The following is a 23,848-nucleotide window of genomic DNA, read 5'->3' on the forward strand; positions in this document are numbered from 1 at the left end:
TAATACACACACACACACACACACACACATATAAGCATGATCTACACGGAAAGAGATAAGTTTTTCATATTCAAAAATTATTTTTTATGAAAAAAAATAAAAAAAAATCGAAGTTGGCGAAGTAATATTTCAATTGCATTTTTGGAGATACATGTTCACGTAATTTTTTTTCAACTATTTAAATAAATTAGAAAAGCATGAGTACCCTTTTAAAGAGGACTCATAAACGAATATACTGGTATTTTTTGAAATCTTTTCATTGTGTATATTTTATGATTTTGATTTTTTATTCAACCTCTTTAAAACTATTCAAAAAAAATTCAAGCATTACATTTAAAAGAAATTAGATGAAATGGAGCATATGAATTCGAAAACATCAAACTCATATGCCATTAGATAGAGGATTCCTTCATGAATCCAACATGATCAACTCTGCCACCTAAGGACAAATTTTTCCATAAGTCCGCTAGGGTACAAAATGGTGTTGCAAGAAATTTTGCAGAAGGGGTGCTAAAATTGTGGATTTTAGGGCTTTAGAGGCTCGATCAAGCACTTAAAGTGCTCGATCAAGAATTTAAATTTCAAATTCAAATAGCTCGATCGAGGGTTTTGTAAACCCTCGATCGAGTGATATATGTAGTTAACAGGGATTCAATCAAGCCTTTATATATATAAAAAAATTGAATCAAATAATTTATATTCTAGAATCAATAAAGATCTAAAATTTATGTTTTCACCACATTTTAAAATTCCAAATTTTATTATAATTTTTGTTATAATGTCATGTAGAAACCTTATTAAATTTAATATTAATATTTAAAAACTAATATTATCACTTTTAAATTAAATTATGATATCTGATATTAATATAAAAAAATTAATATTAATATATTTTAATGTTAATATTAAATTTATTAATTTTGGATTAATATAATATTATTAACTTTAATATAATATAAAATTTGTTATATTATAATATATACTAGCACAACCACATTAATAAATGTGATTGATATACATCATCAACAAAAGAGTCATTAACACACAAAAAAGTCATAAAGCTGACTCAATATGCTAATTTTATTTAACCTGATTTTTTTATAAATCTAACATAATAAAATATATAATATTTTTAAAATCCTCAAGTAATCATAACCTAAATCTACCTAGAGAAACAAAACCTAAATAGATTCAATTAGAAGACATGAAGCGCTCTATGTATCTCCGATGGAGGTAGCTAGACCATTAATATTTTGGAAAATTTTAGATAATATTTCCATGGAAAATTAGCATTTTCCCTCCAGGAGAATGCACCATAGACATTTAAAATCTTGTGTTTTAAATGTGTTATATAAAAAAAAAAAAAAAAAAATTGTTGTACGACATCAAAATAAAATAAAATAAATATTTAAACATAATATTTTAGTTGTCAAAGTATTTTAGAATTTTTGAAATATAGAGGATAGAGACTCAGAGAGAAGAGTAAGAGAGAGGGAGGGGGAGACAAAGATAGAGAGAGGGAGACAAAGATAGAGAGAGGGAGAGGAGGAGAGAGTCTCCAAGAAAGAGAGGGAGCTTGAGAGATGGCCCTTGGAGGAAAAGATAGGGAAGGAATAAGTTCAAGACATATAGAGAGAGAAAGGTGGAGAGAGAGAGAGAGAGGGAGTGACAAGAGAGAGATGGAGAGAGATAGTGTGTATGATTGGGGGTGAGATAGAAAGACAAAGAAGGAGAGATGGAGAGAAAGGGGAGAGAGATTGGGAGAGGGAGGGAGATAGTCAATAGATTTGTGGACGAAGCTCTAGAGAGAGAGAGAGTGATTAGGGGGAGAGAGAGAGGGAGGTGGGAGAGAAAGGAAGAGAGGGAATACTTGAGAAGGAGGGGAAGAGAGAGATGGATTTGTACAAGGAGAGATAGTGAGGTTAGAATAAAGGAATATAGAGATAGAAAGGTGGAGAGAGAGACAAGGAATGCCAAGGGAGATGGAGAGAGAGGGAGAGAGGAGAATAGGAGTGAAGAGAGATAGAAGGGGAGACAAAGGGACATAATGGGAAGAGAGAAGGAGAGGGAGAGAGATAGAGATATAGATAGATATGGAGAAACAATGTGTATGTTTTCAAGGTGATACTAAGAGATGAAGAAAGAGAGGCAAAGGGAGATAGAGATATAGATGGAAGGGGGAGATAGAGGGAGGGAGGGAGAGATAGATAGATATGAAGAGAGAGTGTGTGTGTCTAGGGGGGTGATATAAAGAGACAAAGAAGGAGAGATGGAGGGAGATATCGATATAGATGGATAGGGAAGAGAAAGGGAAGAAAATTTCTTGCACTAGATGCATCAATTTCAGTGTACATATTGTTGATTTCTAATCCTATTTGATTTCTTGCATTAGATGCATTAATTACTAGGTAGATGTTGATTTCTGATTCAATTTCATTGCTTGCATTAGATGCATCCTTTTCATTAAATATGTTAATTTCTAATATTGTTTGATTGAGCTTGCATTAGATGTAGTGATTTCAATGTAGATGTTGATTCCTAATCCTATTTGATTGCTAGCATTAGATTCATTAATTTTAGTTTAGATGATTATTTATAATCCTATTTGATTTCTTGCAGCTTAGATGCGTTGATTTCAGTATAGATTTTGATTTATAATTCTCTTTGATTGTTTTCATTAGATGCATCGATTTCCTTGTAGATGTTGACTTCTCATCATATTTCATTGCTTGCATTAGATGCATTAGATGCATTGATTTCAGTGAAGATGTTGATTTTTTATTTGATGTAACTAGATATATGGTGTACATTAATTTCAGTGTAAGCATAAAAAAATGATTGATGATGTGTATTATGACTAAGCTTTTGTAGATAACCTCAAACAAAATAAAATCAAATAAAACTTGCATTTGTAACTTTTACAGCTCCACATATTTTAAAATTGAATATAACTTATTTCAATCATATTTGAGTTTTTAGAAATTGAATAAAATGTATTTAAATCATAAGGAGTTGATTGAGATACTTTGATAACTACTTGTAAATTTAGGAAAGTTGATAACATTGTATAAAATTATAGAAATATTGTCATATATGTTTTTGAACTATATATTAAATTTCAGTACGATTGGCTTATATCCTGTTATGACTGAACTCTTGTAGATAATATCAAAAGAAATAATGTTGGATAAAGTTTATAATGTTGAATAATCTCAAAAGAAATAATGTTTACACAACATCTTTTAAAATTGAATAAAACGTGTTTCAATCACATTTGTTTTTTTTAATTGAACTTTGAGATAAGAAATTATTTGAAATACTTAAAAAAGTTTGCCATGCAATGGTGTATGGGTGGGTCACAAAATGTTTCATATATATATGTTTTATTATAATATGGATGACTTTATAATTCAAATAATTTATTTTTAAAATTGAAAATGGTAATAACATACATGTTGATTGCACTAAAAGACCCTTTCTATAAGTCAATATGAAGCATGATTGTAATTCTTTCCATGTTCAATATTAAATTTATACATGATATATTTTAGTTCATTTTAAGTATCAAAAGGACTTGCATCATAGCTTAAGATTGTACTAATTTTTTTAGTCTATGAAACTGGAAATCCAAATTTTTATATTTTACTAGTAAAAGTTATAGTATATAGAATATTTTTCAAATTAGCAAAATAATTTCAACATATCCATAAACTTTAAAAATTAATGAGCATCCATAAACAAGATTAATACAAATCCATAAATTGAAATAGTGAATATATGCATCAATAAAATATCCATATGAAAATATATACAAATTACAAATATCACATGAACATCCATAAAATGAAATAATAAGCATCCATAAACTAAAATAATGTTCATGTAAATCCATAAACTAGCAATGTATGAAAACATATGAAGTCTGTATCACATGTGAATTTTCCCTATGAAATGAGCCTGAAAATATACAAACTATCCACTCTAAGTACCACCAAAACTCCCATGTGAGTTTGGTCATGCAATGTAAGCGTCCATAAGCCGGTGCTGCAATATAACACATTAAAATTCAAACTAATTAGATCATTATTTCTACAAAATAAAAAAATATGGAAATAAATGATTTTGAACCACATTTTCAATTACATATACATAAATCTATGTTGGGTAGCGGATCCCCCCACAACATGTTTCTGGGGCTTAAAGCCCAAGTTTTGGTCAATGTAATGTAAAGACTCCGCGAAGTATGGGCGTGGAGCACAAAAGTCTAGGATGAGTCATAGGGTTGTCCGCCCTAAAATAATGTAATTTAATATAAAGTTGTGTGGGCCTACCCATGGTCTGCGAGCCATGGGATTGTATAAATAGAGTGAGGCTCTAAGTGTAAAGATAAGATTTTTGGAGAAGGAAAGTAATAGATAGATGCAAAGGCATGGTTCGAGCATAGGAGAGAAGTTGAAGTGTATTGGGGCATAGCAATAGGAAGAGGCTCTGCAGCTGAGTGGAGAGGCTTAGGAGAGTCTGCAGCTAATTGTGTGGACCCCTGCCACTGAGTGCGCATGGCGAAGTTGAGTCTGTATTTGGAACTGAAAGTTAATAAAGAAGACTATTCTGTGCATCCATTATTGAATCTTTATTTTGGTGTTGTATTTTGTTGTTACTCTATTTATTTACTCCGTGCACTCGATAAATACTCGTATGAATGCTTGTATGTAAATTTAATATAAGTGATCAGCGAACATAAAATAATTAAGGAGACTTGGGTAATTAACACGAGTTGCGCTGCGGCTAGAGCTGCACGAAGGCAGTAACACAGGATGCAACATGCCCACTGGTGCGTGTAGCCCAATAAGTGTGGAGGTTGCATCGTGTCCCTATCGCCACATATCAAACATCCCCAGGGTGCAGAAACCTAGTTTTAGCACCCTCCCATATTACTTCGGGTGAGACCTCAGTCCGCACTCCACAGACTGTTGCCGAAAGGGCCAGTAGTACTGGGATTTTCTTGGCTAAATCACTTCTGAGCCTGGGTCAGGCCCCACTAAGCCAACAAATGGTTCTGTTGTCGAGACCGGGATCTACCTAAGGGATGTCTGATGTCGTGCTGCTAGAATCCCACCAAGAAGGAAATTGAGGAACAGTTGGACAAGAATATTCATAATTTCGCGACACAGGAAAATAGAACTCCACAAGTGTCTGAGGAAAAGTGGTTGGAGCGCTATGTGTATACAGAAATCCACAAAATTTTCTTTGCATCCTTTCTGTCTGAGCTATATGAGTGGATTGTGAAGTTAGACGACAGCTAGGGCAGGTGTAGGCTTGACAAAACAATAGTGTGGACTCCGGAATTAGTGTGCAGACTAGAGGCATCAGAAGATAAGATCGTGTGAGCTGTGGACCATTGGCTTGATCGGATAATAGGGGGATTTATCATTGGGTTTGTGGTAGACACGACCTTGAGCTACAGCGAAGTGGAATGACGCTTTCTTAAAGGACCGCGAGGTAAGTATATTAAGTCTTTGATACTTGGATTAAAATTCTATTGTGTGAAAATAGGGTCATGTGAATACATTAATGTTTGGCACAACGCAAAGCGGAAAGATCTACAAAAGTAGTGAAGAGTTAGAAAATAGTCCCTTAATTTCACCTTCGCGAGAGAGCGAGGAAGAGCTCGCTAAGGTCTCTCCGAGAAGTGCGGTCAGTTTGATAAGGTAGCGCATTCCGCGGTTACCACCTCCACCCATGCCACCACCCACTTCACCTCCCTCACCTCCATCTCCACCCACTCCACCTCCACCACCTCCACAATTCAGTATGGCAAACGCGATCAAACTACTAGTATTCAGAGGGGTAGGGAACGAAGATCTAGACCAATTCTGGTTCGTGGTAAGAGTAGTATGGGAAGCGCAAGGTGTCACCAACAATAATATCAAGAAGGATACATTGGTAAGCGCGTTGCAGGATCGTGCGTTGACATGGTATATCAAGCACTCTAACGACCACTCAAACACAGGGATAGTAGATATCTAGATCATGTTGAACAGGGAGTTCAATAGGCCAAATTCAGAAACACAATAAATCATCACGTTTAAAGAAATTGCGATGCTCCCAGATGAGACTCCCAGGGATATGGATTAGCGGCTGAAGAGTATGATCCATGAAGCCAATATGATGCTGGCAGATGGACAACATCGTGCATGGTTTGTGGCATCCCTGACACTCCACTTGATGAGAGCGTTGTCACAACAGAAACTTTCCACCCAGGCCGAAGCGTTGGAAAGGGCGATGAGGTTGCATGAGACCCCGATACAAATCCCTAGTTGGGAGTTCAAAAAATCCACGTGCAACTATAGAATCTATGCCTGGAATTGCAAAGTTTGAAGTAAGATAGGGCACTACGGCCAGAGGCATGCGAGGAAGTATGGTGCATAAAATGCAAAGGCCAGGGCCATGACAAGGATCATTGTCCAGTGTTCGCAAACAACTTGGCAGGAGGAGGTCCAATGCCGTTGGGACCAGAGGCATAGGCAGGACCGAGTGCAGCACCCGCGTTATGGTGAGCGATCTGTCAGATAGGAGGAAAACACACGATGGATAATTGTCATTTGTTGTAGAAGTATACAAAGACACCCTAGTAACTGTTTTGTAATTTCTGCCAGTAAGTAGGCCACGAAGAGCGCACTTGTCACAACTATGAGCTAATGATGGATCAGACCCTAGCCTATAGGATGTAGATAGAAATGCAAGCCCTCGACCCAGCTATGGGGATGGCACGTGCCGGATTTCACGGGCGAGGTAGAGGATGAGGAGGAATGGGACTAGGAAGGGGCCGCAAATAGTTAATTTGTTACAATTGTGGAGGACGAGGGCACTATGCCCGCGATTGTACCAACCCAGCAAGGATATCCTATTTGTATTGTGACCAGTTTGATCATGAAATAATATATTGTCCTACGTTGATCACAGAAATGCACGAAAAAGGGGTATTCCAGCCTCGTCTGACTCAGAATATACAAATGATGAGGTCTGAATTGCGCTAAGAAGACCCAAATGTGAACATGATGCTCAAAAGTGGTGCGACCATGGGGGAAGGATAAGGGGAAGCAACCCAAGGAAGATACATGGGTTCACAAGGCTCCTACGAAGGAACCTGAGTTTTACTTAGAACACGCAAAGGAGACGTTCATGGAAGCTAAGAAAGCTTCGCAGAGACCTCCACTTCAGGTAGTAGGGATCAACCAAAGCCAGGAATGGATCCTTCAATGCTTACTACTTTTCTAGAGACATGCATGAAACTGTTACATGACAAAAAGGTAGTTAAGGGACTACAGGAGCTGATCACCAGGTGCGCAGGGTTAGGAGAACCGCACGTAGTCCAGAAATTGGGAAAGCATGCATTGTGCACTGGGAGGGAAATATGATTGACTGTGCAGATTGGTTAGTATGAAATGGATTAGGTAATCCTAGATCTGGGTTCAGACACAAATGTATTATCGAAGCAAACATGGGAACGTATGGGCAGGCCCATGTTACAGTGCTCCCTATCCAACTATGAATGGCAAACCAATAAAATATTTTTCCTATGGGTATGTTGCAAGGAGTAACAGTTGATATCGAAGGCGTGAGCACACAGATGGATTTTGAAGTGATAGAGATTATCGATGATAGAAATCCATATCCCGCGTTGTTAGGAATAGACTGGGCCCCCGATATGAATGGAGTGATCAAACTAAAGAAGCGGAAGATGAAATTCGAGAAAAGTCACTATGCATAGCAGTCCCGCTAGACCCAGCCGAAGGCGCATTCTACACTGAACTAGTGCGCGACGATGAAAGAAATGATGATCTTGATTGTATTTACAAGATAACCATGCGAGACCAGGATTCGGTGAATCCGACTACAGATGGGAGGATCTCATGGGAGCGAGAAAGATCCTACACTTCATATTTAGACAAAGAAGTAGAGTGCTAGCAGAATCGGTTGAACGAAGTGACAACGCTGAATTGCAACATGATGATTAGATCACTGCGTTGCATAAAAATAGAGGCCCGAGAGTTGCTGACATATGATGGATTGACAGCGGTGGATGAACGTTGAGCAATTTTGAAAGCGCAGTACTGGAACAACAGCGGTTTGATGCATTGAAGTGGGCGATGCGCGCACCAGCTGCGCGCTGGTGGGGAACACATCAAGGAAATTTTGAGGACTGGCACGGATGTAGAAGGATGATGCACCTACAATTCAGGTAGCCACAAATACCATTAGAAGACAAATACGATGGACGAGATGACCCATGCACACACCTCGCGAAATGGACCAAGGCGTATGGGGAAGAACCACAGGCTGAATGGGTACATTTATTCTACCATACCCTGGATGTCATACCCATGAACTGGTATAATGAGATAGAACTCCGACATGGTACAGGTGAATGGGATGTCTTACATGAGGGATTTATGTTAACATTCACATTTGAAGACCGATGGTCAGATATTGTTGACAATGTGCTACAAGCAGTTAAAGCCACCATCTTCAACATACCACAGGAGCCACTGGAAATGCTTCAACCAGCATGGGCAACCCAGTTAAGCAGTGCCCTAGAATGTTATAATGTGCAGGTAGAGGAGGATGATGATGACCCCCGAAATATTAATATTCCAAAAACCGAAGGTTGTCGTGAGGTTCGAGGACCATCAATTGAGGATCCCAACATCACCACGCCACTAAAAACAAAGCAGGTAAACATTGGCACAGAAGCGGAGCCGAAGTACGTGACGCTCGGGGACTATTGGGACGATGCTATGGTAGATAAGGTCACTGAGTTACTCCGCGAATATCAAGACTTGTTCCTGACCAAAATCACAGACTTAAAGGGGTTCATTGGCGACTTAGGGATGATGAAGATCACTCTAAAACTGGATACGAAGCTGGTTAAGCAACGACCTTACCACTTGAATCCAAAGTATAAAAGGTCCGCGACGAATTAGAAAAAATGCTCGCAGCTGGAATTATTGAACCAATGGAAGAATCTGACTGGGTGAGTCTTATGGTAGTGCAAGAGAAAAAACAGAAGGGCGAAATAAGAATATGCGTGGGCCTCAGGAAGCTTAACAACACCTATGTTCATGATCCATTCCCGACATTGTACACAGATGAAGTATTGGAGAATGATGGCAGTCAGGAAGCTTACTCATTCAAGGATGGCTTCTCACGGTACCATCAGATCAATATCGCACCAGAGAAAAACAACCTTTGCAACAGAATGGGGCTTTTTTCAATACACCATTATGCCCTTTGGACTGAAGAACGCATCAACAATATTTTCATGCATAGTGGTGGCCGTGTTCAAGGAATACATCCACAAGTTCTTGGAGGTCTATCTGGATGATTGGACTGTTTTTGGGTTAGTTAAACACCATGTAACGAGTTTACATTTGATGCTGGATAATTGCTGCCAACACCAGATTGCACTGAACCTTAAAAAGTGCACCTTCCTCATTCCCTTTGGAAACCTGCTAGGCCATGTGGTTTGCAAACAAGGCCTGGTGGTGGACCCTATGCAGATTATTGTTATTCTGAATCGGCAGTGCCGCGAAGTGTCAAACAACTACGTGCTACTTTGGGGCACATTGGTTACTGTAGAAAGTTTATCAAGAGCTATGCCCAAATAACAATGCCAATGGAGAAACTATTGAAAAAGGATGCTACATATTGTTGGAATGATGATTGTATGAAAAGTTTGGATGTTCTCAAGGAGAAACTGGCATCCGCTCCCATCCTGGTCTTCCCAAAATGGGACGTGGAATTTCATGTACATGTTGATGCATCGTGTATTGTGCTAGGAGTTGTACTCATGCATGAAGGCATGGAAGGTGTGGATCACCCGATCGCATTCCCGAGTTGGAAGCTGTCCAAAGACCAAAATAACTACTCTACTACTGAGTGCGAAGGGATGGAAATGGTGTACGCGCTCCAGAAATACCGACACTATTTACTTAGTAGGAACTTCAAGATGTATACCGATCATTCTGCATTGAAATACCTGGTGAACAAGCCTGTGTTCGGGGGGCGCATATGCAGATGGATTTTACTGTTTCAAGAATATGACTTTGAGGTCATCGTCAAGCCAAGACACCTAAATGCAGGACCGTATCACTTATCACGAATTGATACAGGCGAGGAGCCAACAAATTTGGAGGAGGGACTACCTGATGCAAAGCTCTTATTAGTGCGCATCACGGATGGCCATTTCGAAGATATAATCCATTTTTTAACTATAGGGACTGCACCAAAAGGAATACTCAGCCAACAGAAGAAGGAATGGTGGTGCGCGTGACAAACTTTTCTATCATCACGGGGCACCTCTATAAAATGGGAAACGATGAGATATTGTGAAGATATGTACCTAAATTTGAATGAGAACACATCCTCACGGAAGCACATGGGGGTGCTGCGGGAGGACACTATGCAGGATGCATGACTACACAGAAGATTCTTTGCGCTGGGCTATGGTGGTCAACCCTGCACTAATATTCAAAAGCACACTGTCGAGCCTCAAACATATGTCAAAGGACTGGAAAACCATCATGAAGGGACGAGATGCCACTCAATCCACAAATGACACTGCAGCCATCTGAAAAATTGGAAATTTACTTTATGGGGCTGATCAAACCTCAGGGGAAGATGGGTGCGCACTACATCATTACCGCGACAGAGTACCTGACTCGATGGGTGAAAGCACAGCCAGTTAAGGACTGCACAACCACTATGGCTGTGAAGTTTTCGTTTGACAACGTGTTGACATGATTTGGTTGCCAGAAAATCTTAATGAGTGACCGTGGAAGACACTTCCTGAATGAAACCATCAGCGCGCTTACCGAGGATTTCCAGGTGTATCATTAGCAAATTACACCGTACCACCTGTTACACTAAAAAATGTCACCATGACTCTTGGCAATTAGTATGGCTCCATCCATTGTCATACTATCCTCCTTGGCAAGTTTCATGCCTCTGCTCTTCATGTCAAACTTCAAGAAAAAGAGAAAAGTCATTAAAAGTCAATTATCTCTGGTACGCAGTTTCTCTTAGCCTTACCTGCGTGTACGCAACCCAAGTTCACAATACCTGCGTACTTGTACGCTCTGTATGTAAAGGGGTGGGTGCGTACTCCTGTAAAGGTTAAAAGGCACAAGTTTCACTCCAAAAAAGTTACTTGTCGTCATTTCTAGAGTCTTCTAGAAGCTTGTTTGACGTGTATGAAGCGCCTCCATATGGTTCATGTATCCCTACCTAAGAGGAACTTATCCCATCAAGAGCGGAGCTATCCCATCCAAAGAGGGGCTTATCCCATTGATGGTGGACCTGAATAACTTCCTCTAGAGCACTATAAATACATGCATTGGGCCAAAGGGAGGGGAGGTTGAAAGCTGAACATTCCTAAGGGTAGATGCTGCTGGAATTAGGACTTCCGTGTAGAAGCTTGTGAGGAGAGATTACCATCTTTACTTGTTTCCATTGGGAGGTGGGTGAGCTGATCAGAGTAAGGGAGAACTCTTGTGGACCCTGGCCCACTTAGTAAAATAATCAACCGCCAGGATGATATACGCATGCCCCCCGGTCGAGTGAGAGTTACATGTAATAAAATCGATACCCCATTTAGCAAAAGGACCAACGACAATTATAGGGTGGAGAGGAGCAGGTGGTGCGCGCATCTTGCGATCAAACACTTGACAGTTGTGGCATTTCCGGACCGCAATGATACAATATTTAAACATGGACGGCCAGAAATAGCCAGCACGCAACACCTTCTGAGTTGTGGCATACCTAGACATATGACCACCACATGATCCAGAATGACAGTCATTCAGAACCCTTTCTGCCTCTTCATGAGTTATGCAACGATGAAAAACCAAGTCCGCCCCAAGACGATAAAGAGTATCTCCAATAATTCTGTACTGTTGGGACTGGAATCGAATTTTCCGGCGTTCCGACTTTGAAGCTTCGGGCCGAAAGGATTGGGTTTGGAGATAGACGATTATATCCCCATACCACGGATCTAAAGTGCTGATAAGAAATAGAGATTCGTCCGCAATGGGTTCCTCTGCCACAGTTTCCGTGTCAGCACGCGGGAAGTCACACATCAATTCCGCAAAAACTAAGGATTTCTTAGACTTGGACTTCTCGAACTCCAAATCAAACTCCTGCAGGATAACAATCCATTTGGAGTACTTGCCCCCTAGCAATTGTTTAGTCAAAATATAGATCATAGGGTTGCAATCCGAAATCACTGTAGTTTTACGGAGAAGAATGTAATGACGAAAACGCTGGGCAGCCTGAACAGCTGCCAGGGCCAATTTCTCCACATGCGAATATTTTAGCTCAGTGGGATTTAACGTCCTACTAAGATAATATATCACATGTTCCGTTCCGAATTCGTCTTCCTGAACTAAGACCATTCCAATAGTGGAGTGGGAAGCGGCGAGATACAAAAAGTAGTCCTGGTTGTAGTTGGGAGGATGCAGCAACGGTGCATGGGTCAACGCGTGCTTAAGCACATCAAAAGATTTCTGAGCTATCTCATCCCAAGAAAATTGAGCGTTTTGTTTCAACAACCGGGTGAAACCCTTTGTAACCTCGGCGTAGTTAGGAATGAATCGACGTAAAAAATTCGCTTTCCCTTGCAAACTTTGGAGTTGGCGCAAACTCAAAGGAGGAGGTAATTTGATGATGGCTTCGACCTTCGAGGGATCGACGCGGATACCGGCTTTTGAAACGACAAATCCTAGCAATCGTCCCACTTCTATGCAGAAGACACATTTGTGTGGGTTCAACCGAATTCGATAATGCCGAGACCTCATAAAGATAGCGCGTAAGTGGACAAGGTGATCAGCTCGATGTAAAGAATGAGTAGGCAAATCATCGAGATACGGTTGCACAATGTGCTTGATGTCGTGAAACGCGTAAGACATTGCCTGCTGGAAAGTGGCTCCGGCATTCTTAAGTCCGAAAGGTAATTTACAGTAAGCAAACGTCCCCCAAGGACAAATGAAATCTGTTTTTGGTTGATCAGCATGTAGAATATTGATTTGGTTGTAACCGGAAAAACCGTCCATAAAGGAAAATATTTCACTGCCGGCACAATCATCAATTATTTGATCGATATAGGGCGTGGGATAGTTGTCTTTTGGACAAGCATGATTTATATCCCTATAATCGATACATATTCTTATTGTTCCTTGTTTTTTGTTAACCGGAACAATATTCGATACCCAATCCGTTAACGGGATCGGATAAATGAAACCTGCTTTCAACAGCTTCTCGATTTCTGCTTTAATCGCAGCCGCTTTCCTAGGGTGTATCTGACGCAGACGTTGCCGAACGGGTTTAGCGTCCGGGTAGGTCTTGATTTCATGAACAACAATAGAGGGATCAATTCCTGGCATTTCCTCATAGGACCAGGAAAACACGTCGCGGAATTCTTGAAATAGGACCTTGTATGTTTGAATTTCGTTATCTGTACACGAGGCGCCTATATGAATGTTTTCAATAACTCCGGTTTTGACTGAAATGTCGATGGCAATAGTTTGGGAAATGTTTCCCAAATTCAACTCTGAATCAGGATGTTTCATGGGATTCTGAGCGTCCTTGACATATTCAGCTGTAAAAATTGATGAAAAATCATTTTCAAAGTCATCACCCTCAGGTAAAAATGAAGATCTATGATGAAGATCTTCCCATGGTAGATCGTCTACAGTTAGGATTTTGCGAAGTTGTTCGTCAGATGACACGACTTCAGGAAACGTTATCCATTCTGAGGTTGATGTGAAAAGTGATTCCTCACGGACCACATTCATTTGGTCGAATTGGGTTGAACTAGAGTCGGAAAAAGACTGCACGGCCTCATAAGCAATTTCATATGGACTCAAAGGCATTGCATTACCGAATGAGTCTATCTCAGATTCAGATGGGACAATCCAAGGATCATCGTAAATAATAGTGTCTGAAGTAATCATATGAATGGATGCGAATGAAGGGTCTGCATTGATCGAAGGAAAAGGAAAAGTTCCCAGTAAACCGGAATCTTTAACTAATCCTACACCAACATCCTTGTAAGGGATAGTCGTTTTACCGACATGCTGGATACTTTCTGAAGAGGTTGGGTCGGATGAAAAGTAAGCCAGCTGGTCTATCATCACGATCTTACCATTATGTGGAAACTTTATAACTCTAAAGACCGATGACACGACTGCTGTCATAGCGTAAGACCAACTGCGACCCAAAAGAAGGTTGTAGTCTAGAGGGGCATCAACCACCTCCACATCCAGACTAACGGTTTTTCCTTCAACCCCTATAGGAAAATCCTGTAGAATGCCAAATGGATGGAACCCACGGCCATCAAAGGCCTTAAGAATTGTCGGGGATTGGTTCAGTGAAGGAGAACCAAGCGATCTCCAACACTGAATCGACATAATACACGTAGAAGCTCCTTCATCAATTACAGTCCGATGAATAGGCCTGTTTTTGACTATCACTGGTATCTGGAAAGCCATTAGATGAGGGAGGCGCAGTGTACTATTTTCTAGATCAAAGATTATCAGGTTCGGGTCCTGAATATCAACAGCTCCTATAGCCGACAAGAGTAATTTTTGCTGTGCTGGGCATGATTGCAGCACTTCCAAAGCCGACATTGCTGAGGGTGAAACAGCTAAATCCTCAACAATGTTATAATTCTGAGCTGCTCTCGCATGTGGATTGAAAGCAGACTTTCGAAGTATACCCTTAACGGGCGGTTTGATTACCAAGTCCGGATTAGGTTTCTCGATCTGTAGTGGATCGAAACCGGGAGCTGAGGTTGATGGATTAGAATGAGAAGATTCTGCTTCTTTGCCATCAACAGGATTCTTACTACCATAATCTTGCGATCGAGTCGCAATCCGTACATGAGACATCATCAATATGGGTTCTTCACTGGCACTCGAGGAAGAACCTATCATTTTACTCTCCTGCTTTGGAAATGGATCTTTCAAAATAGCAGGAGTTGGGGAACCCTTAACGATTTTCACAACCTCTGCCCGATGAGGGCAATCTCTTGTGAAATGATCTTCTTCACAAATTAAACAAGGATAGTGAGGTTTGCGCTTTTCGTCGTTAGATTCTGACTTCTCTTTTTTCTCCTTTGGAGCCTTGTCTGCTTTATCCTTCTTCTTGCCTTTCTTCTTACCACCATTTTTTGATTTAGCCGTAGATGTCTCTACAGCATGAATGTCGGCGGTAATTTCAGGAGAAGACTCTCCTGTCGGGGAGTCTGGTAAGGTTATTATTGGAGAAGAATTCTTTGAGGATTTCTTCTTACTTTTTGTATTCACCGTACCAATCATGCCATCAGGAGCATGAGACCGCGAAGGAGTAGCAGCAATTTGATTCGACTTAGGAAGATCTGGGATCTTCTCGTGCAACGTACCCGACTGAGTGTAAACTAAGTCAAGGTACTGGGCTTGAGCAATGACTTGCTCCTTAGTAACTACTCCGGCCTTAGCCACATCCTCAGTAATCTTCGGTAATAATGATTTTACAAACCATTCAGCTAAGGTTTGGTCTGGGATAAAAACTTTCACTAAACGTCTTCGACGTCTCCATTCATGGATATGATCGGAAATATAAGTGGACGTCGATTGTTTTAATGAAGTTAATAATTCAGTACCATTATCGTATCTGACCGGCAACTGAAAATGAGTTAGGAACGAGGTAGCTAACTGGCTAAAATTGTAAAAAGAGGCCCGTGGTAACTCAATGTACCACTTGGCCGCGAGACCAATGAGCGTACGCTGGAAAAGACGTAAGCGGATCGAATCATCCGAGATAGAATTGGAAGCACACCAGAGGTGGTAAGTCATCACGTGATTGGACGGATTCTATCCATACTTACCTTCGAACTTGGGTATATCACTGGGCAACTTATTTGGCATTGGCGGCCAGAACGGAAGATATTGAATTGGATCGTTCGTTAGGCGCATCAAGTCTGGTAAATCCAAAGTTGCGATAAACGGTAACTGCCGGTTAGGATCTCTAAAACTCTGGGTCACAAGACCAGTCCCAGGAGGAGGATATCCAGGATAACTTGGAACAGGAATCGCATTCGGGATATTATATCCTCCTAGAAAACCAGGATTAACCGGACCGTACTGGGGTTTTTGAGGTTGTTGATAAGTGTACCCAGGATACGGTTGATACTGGTAAACCAGTTGTTGGACAGCAGGACCGAATTGGTACTGTCCCTGGTACTGTTGGTAGGTAAATTGAGGTTGACTTGTTACAATAGTACTTAAACCAGGCTGCCCTACAGGCATCTGGACCATGGTTTGAATCGTAGATCTGGACAACGGTAAAGATGTCTGAGGAGTGGTTGCAGAGACAGTAGAAACCGGAGCTGTCGATACTCCAGAAGTAAGTGCAGTAGATGTTGCGGTAGTTGCAGCAGTCGTTTGAGATGGAGTACTAGGTGCAATTGGCGGCTGAGTAACTACCGAAGTTACAGAAGTTTGAACATTTGACTGGACAGGTTGTGGTTGCTGGGGTGAACCAGAAACTACAAGTTGTCCAGTTTGAGGTAACAACTGTATACTTGGCTGCAACACCTGTTGACCTTGTGATGGATCCCACACTATCATTCCGGGGTATTGACCCGTAACAGGTTGAGGATACTGAGATCCATAACCGGATTGAGGATAGGATTGATAACTGAAAGGAATAGTTCCCATACCTTGAACATATCACTGACCTTGAGGTGGTTGATAACCTTGACTCGAGTATTGACCTTGAGGTTGATAACCTTGAGGTAAATATTGATACTGGGGTTGACCTTGACCTTGAGGTTGATACCCTTGAGGTTGATACCCTTGGGGTAAATATTAATACTGAGGTTGACCCTGGGGTACATATTGAGGCTGGGGCTGACCTTGAGACATGTATTGTACCATGGGTACATACTGGCCTTGAGGCTGCCCCCCAGACACAATTTGTGTACCTTGAGGCTGCCCCCCAGGCGTTAATTGAGGCTACCCCCTAGGCGGTAATTGGCCACCTTGAGGTTGAGAAACGAGAACTGAACCTGACATCATGTAAATGTCTCCTATACCCAACGGTTTATTACCATTGTTTCCAGCTAATAACCCATGATCAATGGGTTGAGGAGATGCCCCCGCAAAGGTACCAGAAAGTGACTAATACCCGGTGGGAAGAGAAGGACCGCCGTGTAAGAAAGATTCAAGAGATTGAGTGAACACGGACGACTGACCAGACATATTTACAGGAGTATAAATACCTCCAGGTGGAAGAGGAGTACGAGGTGGAGAAAACCCTACCCCTGAGTTGTCTAAATAATTAGTTAACAAAAGGTACCAAGTAGTAATTCTAGGAGGACTGTAAAAGATAGATTCACGCTCCCTTAGATCAATAGTAGGTTGATCATCAAGGATAGATACACCTAATTCTTCCTCTGGAGCAAGTTCTTCAATAGCTATCAAACCAGTAGGAAGATTTTCGGTGATGACTCTTTCTACCCTAGGTGAATCTGGTACACTAGAAGTTGGAGTAACAGGTTCAGATATTTCAGGTTCTTCGCCTATATCACTAGTAGAAGAAAAACTACCAGCAAGCTTAGAAACTGCAACTGCTTCAGGATTATAACCTGTTTCTAGACTTTGGTAATCTTGATGGACTACCAACGAAGACTCTCCTTCTTCAGGTGAACCTACTCTACTGCCACTAGGAGGAGTTACAAGGACCTTTAAACCTTCGTAATGACTTGGGACGTCTTGAGGAGGTTCACCCCGAAGTCTACGGGATTTCCTCAACAATTCGGCCACAGAAACAACCTCAAGAGACTTGCCCCGAAGTCTACGGGACTGTCTCGGTAATTCTGCCACAGTTAAAAAATTTTAACTACTGCACACGCAAACAAAGTAAAATCTCAAAGCAAACCACCTAAAGTCTCTAAAGAACCAAACAAATTTGAAGCACACGCCTAAAGAATCTAGGGCGTCAAACCAAGCACAAACAGTAGCCTTCCAGACCGAGAACGCTAGTTGGAGATGAAACCCAACATCGCCGGATTCAGTACAGAAGTGGCGGCTGGAACAGTTACCCCGGCAACCTGCTTAATGAATAGACCGGCACAAGTTCCTCCACTTTAACCATCTCGAGTGAAGTGAACCCCCCGGAAAATCCAAGTGAGTCTAGCCGACGTCTGATCCAGGTACAGTGCGATCTTCCCTCCACCGTCACCTCGGTAGAATCCTAAAGATAATGGTCACTAAGGTTACCAACCACAACAAATGCACCTAGGGGAACAGTCTACACTCCGACAGCACGCAAGGGTAGAGTATCAAGCTCAATCCCCTTGCCGGCTCCTTGACAATAATCCAAGGTTTACCGACAAGTGACCCCTGGCTCCTCGACAATGGTTAATCCGACGTTTACCGTTTGTAATACGTGCGTGTCTGGCGTCGTTCCCAACGAAGGAGGATTGATCCCCTCACTGGTTCGGACACGAGCTCGTGCTTCTCCTTTAAGAGGAGCTTTCCCAGAGTACAAATGAAACAATTGGATTTATTCTATCACAAGATAAGCTACTTGTTTGGTTTTGTTGTCTTGGAGAGTTAATTACTCTCCTACTCCAAGACACTAGCCTGATCTAAATTGGTGTTTCAGAGCCCTAGTAAATAAAAGTTACTAAGTTGATTTTACTTTAAGCGTTAATTTTATGGTTTTTCTTAAAGACAAAAGGTAGTGGAGATGAAACTGGTGGTGTGTAGACTCAACTCGCAACCACTACAAAGATGCACCTAAGATGATTTACACTACTTTTCTTTTTTCAATGAATCTCCTAACTAAGAGAGTTGGAAAATCCAAATTTTATAGAAAACAACTTTCTTAGTAAAAACAATCAAAGAAACAATTATCTTTATCTTTTCAAAACACACAACTCATGACCACTAATTACTCTACGAAATTTCCTTTTTCTCCCAAAAGTCTACAAATGCTACCAAAGAAAACTTTTTCCAAAAGAATTTTGTGTTTTTCCTATATTAATAAAGCATATAAAAACTATTTTATCAAATCAAATTTAACAAATCTAATACAATCAAATCAAATTCACTCAAAAGCAAATTAAAAGTAAATTTACCTAAAAGTAAAAAATATGAGGACAAAAGCCTACAAAGATGATTCCCGGATGTTTTACTCAGTCAAAATGCAACTAAGGATCAGTTCATGCAGAATCATAAACTAACCAAAAAACAAAATCGAAATATTTTTGTTCTTTTTTCTCAAGAATGGAATTCAAAGCTTTAACACACAAACTTTTCGAGATTTGCAAAGAGAAGACACAAAGGTAGGTCTCTCACAAAGGTGACTTCTATGACAGGCCCGACTCCTAAGAGGACTGATCAAAACCAAGGAGATCCAAAGTTTGACAACCTCTAACGCCAAAGTCACTATAGGACCAGTTTAAAAATCAAACCCTAAGGCAAAATCCCTATGAATTCCACCAAAACCCTCGACACTAACGGGACAAGTTCAGGTGAAGATCTCTGACAGTAAACTAATGGATCTGGGCAGTAAAAACAAATTGAAAACAAAATCTAAAGAGAAAAAAAGCAAAAATTGAAATTTTCTCAAAATTGACAGGGGTACGCAGGTCATCTGTTCACACAGGCGCGGGTACGCTCTGTGCGCAAAGCCGCAGTGCGTACAAGTACGCACTGTGCCTATCTCAGAGGCTGCGTACTGCTGGCAAAGCTAAGAAAAATAAAAAACTAACTTGACTCTAAGCTAACCCACCCAAATACACAGTTAGACAGCCAAAAATCAGAAAACAAGCGATTTTTCTCAAATCAAAAAGAACTCAAACACATTCATGGTGTCCCCAGCGGAGTCGCCATTTCATTCTTCTCCGTTAAACTACAGTGATTTCGGATTGCAACCCTATGATCTATATTTTGACTAAACAATTGCTAGGGGGCAAGTACTCCAAATGGATTGTTATCCTGCAGGAGTTCGATTTGGAGTTCGAGAAGTCCAAGTCTAAGAAATCCTTAGTTTTTGCGGAATTGATGTGTGACTTCCCGCGTGCTGACACGGAAACTGTGGCAGAGGAACCCATTGCAGACGAATCTCTATTTCTTATCAGCACTTTAGATCCGTGGTATGGGGATATAATCATCTATCTCCAAACCCAATCCTTTCGGCCCGAAGCTTCAAAGTCGGAACGCCGGAAAATTCGATTCCAGTCCCAACAGTACAGAATTATTGGAGATACTCTTTATCGTCGTGGGGCGGACTTGGTTTTTCGTTGTTGCTTAACTCATGAAGAGGCAGAAAGGGTTCTGAATGACTGTCATTCTGGAGCATGTGGCGGTCATATGTCTGGGTATGCCACAGCTCAGAAGGTGTTGCGTGCTGGCTATTTCTGGCCGTCCATGTTTAAAGATTGTATCATTGCGGTCCGGAAATGCCACAACTGTCAAGTGTTTGATCGAAGATGCATGCACCACCTGCTCCTCTCCACCCTATAATTGTCGTTGGTCCTTTTGCTAAATGAGGTATCGATTTTATTACATGTAACCCTCACTCGGCCGGGGGGCATGCGTATATCATCCTGGCGGTTGATTATTTTACTAAGTGGGCCGAGGCGATGCCTACATTCGAGGCCAGCGGCAAGACAACAACGATTTTCGTATTCAATCATATTATTGCTAGGTTTGGTGTCCCACAAGCGATAATCACTGACCATGGGCGCCATTTTCGAAATATTATGATGACAGAACTTACAAGCCAGCTTGGTTTACGCCATGATAGTTCTACTCCTTATTATCCTCAAGCAAACGGTTTGGTTGAATCCATCAACAAAGTTCTAGTTATCATGATCCGACGAATCATTGGTATTCATCGGTCGAATTGGCACAACATGTTATTCTCAGCACTTTGGGCATACCGAACCTCAGTAAAAACATCAACAGGGTTCACTCCTTTCCAACTAGTTTATGGTTTGGAAGCAGTGTTTCCCATTGAATGCGAAATCCCATCACTTCAAATGGCTATCGAATTACTCCCAGCTACTTTCGAAGAGGAGAAGCGTTTGTTATACTTAACTAAATTAGATGAGACTCGACGTGACGCTGCTTTAGCAATCGAGACTCACGCAAAAAGGATGAAAGCTCAGTATGATCGTAACGTAACCCCTCGTAATTTTTCGGAAGGAGACCTAGTGCTATTATATGATCAAGCTAACGATAAATTAGGTGCTGGAAAATTCGTTCCCATGTGGCATGGGCCCTACATTGTCAAGCGAAAGCTAGCAAAAGGGGCCTATGAGCTGGTAGATTTTGATGGGGACTCTTTGGGTAAGCCCAGAAATGGACTTTACCTAAAGAGGTATTATGCTTAAATAGTTAGCTTAATTTTTTATTTCTAGCTGGTATGTTTGTTTAGTTTAGACAGTGTGCTTAGCTTAGAGAGTGTGTTTTTCGTCATTATTCTGGCTTATCTTGGTTTTACTCTTGATATTGCAGATGTCGACACCTCTCCAAACGTACATTGGATTTGCTGATGGTGCTTGTCGTAGTACACGGAATATCTCTTCCGCAGTTTCGGTTATCTATTCGCCCTCTGATGAGTTAGTTTCTATGCATGGGGTGAGCCTCGGTCAAACAACAAACAACATTGCAGAATACAGTGCAGTGATTGAGCTATTATCTGAATCTATTTCATTTGGGATTCGGAGTTTGATAGTGAGGTTAGATTCTGAACTCGTTGTATTACAGCTTAATAGAGTCTATGCCATTAGAAATCCAGTGTTATTAAGATTGTTTTTGAGGGTGCGTCTCTTGGAATGTGAATTTGATTACATTGAATATCAGCATATTCCAAGGTCTTTAAATACATTAGCAGATGCAATGGCGTCTTGAATGTTAAATAGACATTTGTAACAATCATAAATGTAAATTTATAAACATTTCATCACACATGTTTAACAAAATAAGCCGGTAATAATGATATATATATAGATAGGAGTGTGTCAAAAATATACATCATCTTCAGTCATAGGTTGAAAAACACCTTATGATCGGCAAAAATGATAAGTACAAAAAACCAAAAATGTCACATGTGTCTACAAAAGTGACTAGCCAATCACTGGTGGTGCTCTCTATACGAGACCACTGCCCGCGCTACCCTACACAAGAACCTCCTGAAAGGTCCTGGGACTGCGACCACATAGCGCTGAAGTCGGATAGGAATGTCATCTATAGTGGTCTCTGGTATACCCGCCGTCAGACGCTCTAGATCCTGTTCCAGCTCGGCTAAGGTCTCTGCGGCCACATCCTGTGGGGCCGGTGCTGGTACAGCTGGTACTCTCCTCTCAAAAGCCCGGAGATTGGCCGGACGCCGTGGACCTACATCTGCATTTTGAAAATTTGTGCTGTCAGTTTTGAGACGATATATAAAAAACAAAAAATATATAGATAATTTAAAAAATTTGTGAAAAATGAAATACCTCTGTCGTCCCATTGTTCTCCTTGTCGAAGAACCATGTCCGGATCATTGCGAAAATCCATTACGGCATAAGGAAAATCTTGAATCACAAAGACTTGGCCTTCCAGCCAGTGAAAGTAACCATCAGGAAATCGAACAACTGCTTCTCCCTCATCAGGATGCCGGGCCATTACCGCAACCCATCTCGTCAACTTAGGCTCCCGAGGAGCCCCAACTGGAACTGTAAGATGCTGGGGGATCAACATTGGAACTCTCTCTAGGGCAAAGCTCACAACTAAAGGCCCATATCCAAAGGTCTTCAATTGTCCGTTCTTTGCCCTAGTTAGTTGGCCCTTCATATTGGCCAACACAGCATCGCACCAGTTGAAAATGGTGCCTCGGAAGCAATCTATAGCCATCCGCATTTGGGAACCAGTGGCTATGTGCAAAGCGGCAGCACCACAAAGTCTGGTAACTATAAAGGCAATTACCATAAGTTCAGGTTGGGATATGTACTTGATTTCTATCCCCTTCTCCTGGTTTTGATTGTTGCACCACTCTAACCGGAGACTAGCAAGGGATTGGCCACCTGGACTAGTCCCGAATAGAGAGAGTTGCTCGCCCCTGTTAGGCAAGCCAGTGAGAAAGTATATGTCGGAGGACTCTGTCTCGAGCTGGTGTCCTCCGATGTAAAAACATTGATCCTGAATGTTCCACCTTTCAACCAGCCACTCTAAGAATGGCACCTGGGCCCTCATGCCAGGTATGGCCCAGTACTTGTAGAGACCGCATGCCCTTAACGCATCAATAGAAGGTTGATGACCTATTGCGGCCAAATCAACGTCTTCGTGTTCTCTTTCACGCCAATCTAGCATGGTGAGTGACCTACACACCAAAAAACAATGATTAGAATTCATTAAACAAAATTTGGTTGGTTAAATTTGGGGTTTGGGGTTTGAAAATCCGCGTTTCACGGGGTACGCACCCCGCGTTCAGAAAACAGAGCGGCGGTACGCAGCTGTTCTGAAGGTGGGCTGCGTACTCCGACCTTTTTCCCATATACGAAAAAGTCGGGGTACGCAGGTCGCCCATGGGGCACCTGCGTCCCCCGAGAAGCGGACCCTAAAACCTAAAACCCTCTAAAAAATCAAACTAGAACTTGAAATGAAATTCTAAACGGATGAAATTGAAGAGGAGGATGTTGTGAAATACCTGAAAGAGACGGCGCTCGATTCTGACGGTCGGATTCTCCGCAAAGTCCACGGGAAGTTTCTTGTCAAAAGCCCTTTTCTCAACCTCAACAGTAAAATGGTAAAAATGA

Source organism: Pinus tabuliformis, chromosome 6 (genome assembly GCF_031772625.1).
Source record: "Pinus tabuliformis cultivar Carrire ecotype Pingquan chromosome 6, CPIR1, whole genome shotgun sequence".
NCBI lineage: Eukaryota > Viridiplantae > Streptophyta > Pinopsida > Pinales > Pinaceae > Pinus > Pinus tabuliformis.